Below are 6,703 nucleotides of genomic sequence, written 5' to 3'. Positions count from 1 at the left end.
TTCTTCCTTTGCATTAACCCTAACTAGGCCGGGCTATTAAGGTAGATGAAAGGGGGGGGGGGGGGGGGGGTAGGGAGGGGCAGTTCTCAGACGTCGAATCCATTCATGATCGCGACGAAAATCAACACACACAATTGCCTATATGACGTAAAAGACTTCAAAGTTGATTTAAATATATATATATATATATATACATATTTCATGCTATTATTAAATTTTTCAAATGCTTGAAAATAATTATGTTAATGATTAATCTGAATTTATAAAACCACACAAAATTATGAAATGCTTTTATGAAATAAGCATGTGAGCACAATTCACATTGACATTGTACAAGAAATCACGTTTTTGAGAGATTTTTTGGTCTAATATGCATGTACAGATATTTTACGCGTAACATCGGAACTGCGTGCCCGCAAATTTGGTATCAAAAGATGCGGGAGACTAGAAAGGAAAAAAAAGGTTGTGGAACATTGCGGCGATAAGCTTTTGCGATGACGATACATCGCGTGGAATACGGGTGGAGGGGGGAGCCCCCAACGAAAGAAGCGGAAATAGAGAAATAGATAAAAGGCCTTACAATGTAATTGATAAAATGTGTTGACATTGCATGGTCGCCCGGGTATGGCCGTCTTTATTTTTGCAGTCTATAAAAAATGGCAGGGATAAAAATGAATATCTAATCATAAAAGGTATTCGAACATAGTTAACATCAACTGACAATGTAGAAATAAAAGTCCATTACCAAGGAGCTTGCTCCTTGTCATTACAAGCAAGTTCAGTGATGGTTTGGACAATCAAAATGTGGTAGACTAATATATGAACCTCTTCGACGTGTTCTCCGTCATACCAGAATGTTAATTCATACTTCAATTTAAAGATAATGTATTATCCACGTTGTTTTCCCAGCGGCAGCGGCAGCAGCAACAGCAGCAGCAGTAGAAGCAGCAGCACCGGCCCATCACGCGCCTAGCAAGAAAGAGACGCAATCGTTCCATTGGGACTGCCGATGATGCCGCCTGCAAGCTGCTGCACAAATTTTGGCGCTCCTCTTGGGGCACCTCTGGTGGTGAAGTCGAACACCGTCCGGAGAACACGACAGCCGACACTGTCCTCCACGCCGTTGGCTGCATGATCCTGAAATTTCTACGACGTGTTGCAAGAACGTCTGCCTCAAGTTCTCTCTCTGTGAAGTCATAAGCAAGAAGAATTATCTTTTTCCTGCCTAAGAGAGCAAAAGAAGCAAGAAAAAACAATAAATTATTCAAACATTAGTAAAGCCTACTAATTAGAATTTGCTATTCAAGTACACCAAAAGTGGTCGTCCTATGAATGTAGACTGGTAAGTTGGAAACGAAATAAGAATATTCAAGTCAAGTTATCATAATTTTTCGATTATCATAGTTACCGTTTGGTGTCGAGATAAGAATATCAAGTTAAGTTATCATTCGTCATCTATATCATTCTTACCGTCTGGTATCAAAATAAGTATATCAACTTAAGTTATTATTCGTTATATCCCAGTTACCGTTATGTAATACGTAATGGTTTAGTAACTCGAGAAAACAATAGATCCACAATTGCTGGCGGCAGACTGTGAAAATTACAATACGCTTTTAATTCAAATTTGGTGCAGAATCTGAGAACAAAATATCACTGAAGGGGGTATCTCACCGGGCTTGAAACTAGTTCGCGACTAGTTCGCGACTCCAGATTTTGCTAGTTGCAGAGACGTGACGACGTCTCCGCGACGTCTCCGAGACGTCTCCTGAAATTACAGAGTCTCCGATTAGTCTCAAGAAATTTTAACATGTTCGATTTTTCGCGAAGTCTCCGCGACGTCTCCGAGACGTCTCCGAGACGTCGCGGAGACTAATCATTTCCGCGACTGCTAAAGCTAGTATCTAACCAACAGAACGTCTCCGCGACGTCTCCAACTTATCAGTCGCAGCAGTCGCGGAGACGTCTCCAACATAAAAATGTCTTGCGGTCTCACCAAGGAGACGTATCTGGGACGAGTTATGGCAAGTGTCAAAAAATTTCAAATATGAGGGAGCCGTTGCAGGATCATCTGACTTGATCTAGGCAGGATGTCAGCACGCAGATGGGTCACGTGGTTTCTAAAGCTGAGACGTCCTGAGACGTCGCGGAGACGTTGCGGAGACATCGCAGAGACATCGCGAAGACGTCTCAGCAGTCGCGGATATGATTAGTCTCCTCGACATCTCCGCAACTGATGGAGACGTCTCGGAGACGTCACGGAGACTTCGCGAAAAATCGAACATGTTTAAATTTCTTGCGACTAATCGGAGACTCTGTAATTTTCAGGAGACGTTTCGGAGACGTCGCGGAGACGTCTCTGCAACTAGCAAAATCTGGAGTCGCGAACTAGTAGCGAACTAGTTTCAAGCCCGGTGAGATACCCCCTTGAGACATCTCCGTGATGTCTCCGCGACGTCTCAGAGACGTCTCAGAGACGTCGCCGAGACCTGCTGGAGACCAGAAAAACTGGTGAGAGGTCTATTTTACGCTGTCTGACCTACTTTAGAAACCACGTGACCCATCTGCGTGCTGACATCCTACCTAAATCAAGTCAGGTGATCCTGCAACGGCTCCCTCATATTTGAAATTTTTTGACACCCGCCATAACTCGTCCCAGAGACATCTCCTTGGTGAGACCGCAAGACATTTTTATGTTGGAAACATCTCCGCGACTGCTGCGACTGATAAGTTGGAGACGTTTCCGTTGGTGAGTTACTAGGGAGCTTTAGATTTTGACGCGCGGACGCTTGAGACGACGAGTGCGCTGGACGTTCTCCTCTCCCGTGCGTCGCGTTGAAAAGTAGCTCTAGATTACGCTGGGACGCAACGTATAAAAAATAGAATGGCGCCCCCATATGATCGGTGCATAAAGTAGTTCTCTACGTTGCAAACTGTGCGGACGTAAAAATAACACAGTACGCGTAGTAAAAAACTCAGGCGACGCAAGCTAAAAATAGATCGACTTGACGCGCGCTTCTGCGCACGCTCAGAGCATGTTTTCTTCCTTTGAACGTCCGCGCGTCTAAAATCTAAAGCTCCCTACTAGCTTTAGCAAACAGAACGCTTGTTCCTCCATATTCTCCTGAACAATAACTGAAATGGATACTGAATATCAAGCGCATTTTTTCTGACACAGAAAAAAGTGCAAACAAAGGAGAAATTACAAATTGTGTGAAACATTACATGTATTACATTATTGCAAGAAGATACGAATCCAAGACATGTACCGAGTTTACGGCAGGCCCGTGTCAAGAAATTATCGTAGAGGGCGTTGTCGACATCTGAAATGGAGAGACCACGGTTGCGGATAGAATGGCAAAGAAGGAGTACATCAACATCCCGTAGTTCGACTTTAGACAGGTCATTATTGTATGGAAGACCTTTGAAGTCGACTCTTTTCACACAGTCGATGCCCTTTAACTCTTGTATCAGGCCTGCCAGTCCTTCAGCATCTCCCATGGCGCAAACTCTGACCTCTACTCCCTTCCTTTTTTTACTCTGCAAAGTGGATTTTCAATTCAATTCAATTCAAAATTATTTTATTTCCATATTAAGTAATACAAAGTAATATAAGTAACGTTTACATGAGTACATAATATTTAAAGGAGCTTTGAATCACCAAACAAACCAAATCACCAAAGTTTCAACAAACATGAATACAATTATTATAATGATATCAACTCTGGTTTGGATAGATAAACAGGTAAACAATACAATCTTTAAGCAGTTCGTAATTAGCTTGTGCACGTTGGTACAAAATTGAATGAGATTTCTTTCTTTTTTTCTCAGATGGTTAGGCACTTCACTCGTTTTCATAGCGGCATAATAATGCATAAGCTTGCCCGACGTAACAATTTATGAAATTCATGTTCAAACAAAGAATGAGCTTGCGTTTAGAACAGGTGATCAGAATACTCTATCAGTTGACAATTTAGCAGGCATCCATTTCATTGTTTTGTATTGAATGCAATAACAGCCTATTTCCTTTTATATTGCGAAATACCATTCTTGCTGTCAGGTGATGTGCTGGCAAGCACCATTTAGATAAGGATCACATGAATGATCATAGCATCACTGATGCTTATCTCAGTGAATTTACAAACCAAAATGCCTGTCGGTACAAATGACCATTTTCTGCTCATGTGGAATTACGAACTGGTCCATTTATAACTCTACATGGAAAAGAGGAATTCACAAGAAAAGCATAGCTTGTAAAATTTGTGAAGTACTCTAGAAGGTGAGGGCATCTCAATATCCGTCAAGGACTCCATGTATACAATTTTGATATCCTGATGTCAGGCGAAATAATCAGAAAATAATAACAACAACAAAAACGGACTGTGACAAATACAAGAACAAAAGCAGGGCCGGAATAGACAGAAAATAAAACTATAAAGATAGGCATGACAAAGAAAGGGAGTTAAACAAAACAAGACAATGTCTACATTCAGTTATTCAGATTTCTTTGGAGACAAAAGATATACTTTATGACAGTGTTAATGCTCCGGGTACGTTGTTACTATCATCTGTTTATAATTGTTACTCTTATCATCTTACATACCAGAAATAAGTTTACAATTATCATGTCCCAATTATTATCAATGAAGGTCAATCTGTAGTGGTCCCATGAGCATAATTTATCATTCTGAAATTTTCTTATGAGAGAACGTACCTCAGCATTGTGAAAAATGGTAAACACAACAAGATGACTGATTAATGGCATATTTAGCGCGTTCGATAGAATTCATTTCCGTATCCGATAATCTGCGACGCTTTTACAATTTATTGAAGGAACAGGTAACAAGGATGAAATACGCACAAGTCAATTTGAAGTAGGCCTACGGCCATTGATCATATTTGCTAATATACATTTGTGAATACATTATGATTATTGACAATAGATCACATGTACAAAAAATTATAAATCACTCGTAATTGTTACAATGCACATGCACTCTTAAAAAAAAATCCGGGTCCGAACTGACCCGGAACCGGGTCCGTTGGGGTTCACACTCCCTTTCGGATCAGAAATGACTTGGAATTTGGTCATGAAGACCCGGAATGGGGTCACCCTGACCCAATTCATGACTCTGAATGCGGTCATAGTCTGACCTCATTCCTTGTCATTTCTGACCCCGAACGGGGTATGACCCCAACGGACCCTTTCCGGGTCAGTTCTGACCCTGATGTTTTAAAGGGATGGTACAGTATTGGTGGAGATGAGAATTGGGCTTTCAACTTTTTGCAAGATACCAAGAAAACTTTATGATATAGTACAGAGCATACCATTTTAAGAGGAATTCAACGTTTATTTGATGAAAATCGGGTTTGGAATGACTGAAACATCCAAAAACAAAGTAAAATAAAGCAATCGTAATAAAGTGTGGGTCCCACACTTTATTAGAATCGCTCTTTTTGGATGTCTCAGCCATTTCAAAACAATTTTTCATCAAATAAACATTGAATTCCTCATAGAATTACATGCACTTTCATATTTCACAAGAGGTTTTTCATTATCTGATTATCTCGAAAGAAAGCTGAAATTAGGTCTCAACCAAAACTATACGATCCCTTTAAGAGTGTGTAATTATCTTTGGAAAAGCACACCTTATTTTGTACCTATGTAAAGGAAAATATTTATGTATTGTTGGATATTTGTCTCGTAACATATCTTATCATGCCGTCTCTACAGGTCTCATGTTTTAAATTTTGAAACAAAGAAGAAGTTGTATTAATGTATCAACTTACTCGAGTAACAGCTTGACCCAATCTCATGTACCACACACACCCATACAATAACTGATTCTGTGCTGTTACGTTACTTCCTTCACATCACATTGCACTTGTAATCAAAATTATCATTGGCCTTTGAACACAGAGCAGATGATCACTAACAACCATTACACGTATTTCGAAAGTGTATTCATTTACAAAGGAGGAATCGTTTCAGTGAATACATGGAAAGGTGAAAGTTTACTTACTGTATGTGGTCGCTCTCCAAGTCTAATGTAGCCTCGTCTCTCACCCATTCTAATCCAATAATATTGACGCATGAGTTTTTACAAACAGTATCAATAAATATACAATCTTAGGCTTCTGTCCGCTCCTCTGTTTGTATAATAAGCCATAGTAATATGCAACAAAAGCGACGATTAGACTTTTATACACACCAATACCGTGGGCCTAAAGCCTATCCCATTACACTGCAGGCTCGATCGAGGACTCCGCAGTGTTTTCCTTCCGTTTGCTGTTTAAGTGACCTCATAGAGACTGGGTTTTCCCCGTCCCGAACTCGGATCACGCAATTCGACAATTCGTCCATTATTTCAACGTTCTCAGGTAAGAGTGTTTCAGCCAGAGTGTATACTTGATTTCACGTCACAGCTCGACTAGCATCCAAACATTGTTGCAGGTCAATTTTCAGTGAGAGGGTCTGTTGTAATTCTATTGGTCCACATTGTAACAATCAAGGTATCAGTCAATGATGTGGCATGTTCATTTTGCTTTTTTTCGGAGTTCACTGTCAAATCTGAACCTATTTTAGTACTCTATAACTACATGATGTGCTAGATTCGCCGCAATCATTTTTTTTTTTGGCAAATACCATTTGGAAATACGTAAGTCTCCTCATCTGTATTTGAACTGCAATCAATCGCGTTGT

The 6,703-nt window shown here is 40.3% G+C and overlaps 1 long non-coding RNA gene across 1 annotated transcript; it reads right to left on the bottom strand.

Moving 5' to 3' along the window:
* Positions 1–1,113: 1,113 nt before the first annotated feature.
* On the bottom strand, positions 1,114–6,205 carry LOC139719883 (uncharacterized). Its single transcript, XR_011710125.1, has 3 exons — positions 6,024–6,205; positions 3,270–3,540; positions 1,114–1,225 (listed from the first exon to the last, which is right to left on the bottom strand). It is a non-coding gene; the product is annotated as an uncharacterized lncRNA (long non-coding RNA).
* Between the last annotated feature and the right edge of the window lie 498 nt (positions 6,206–6,703).

This window comes from Diadema antillarum, unplaced genomic scaffold (genome assembly GCF_040938485.1).
Source record: "Diadema antillarum isolate AM-2024a unplaced genomic scaffold, OU_Dant_1.0 scf00000116, whole genome shotgun sequence".
Lineage (NCBI taxonomy): Eukaryota > Metazoa > Echinodermata > Echinoidea > Diadematoida > Diadematidae > Diadema > Diadema antillarum.
This window is presented reverse-complemented; position numbering and strand designations above follow the sequence as displayed.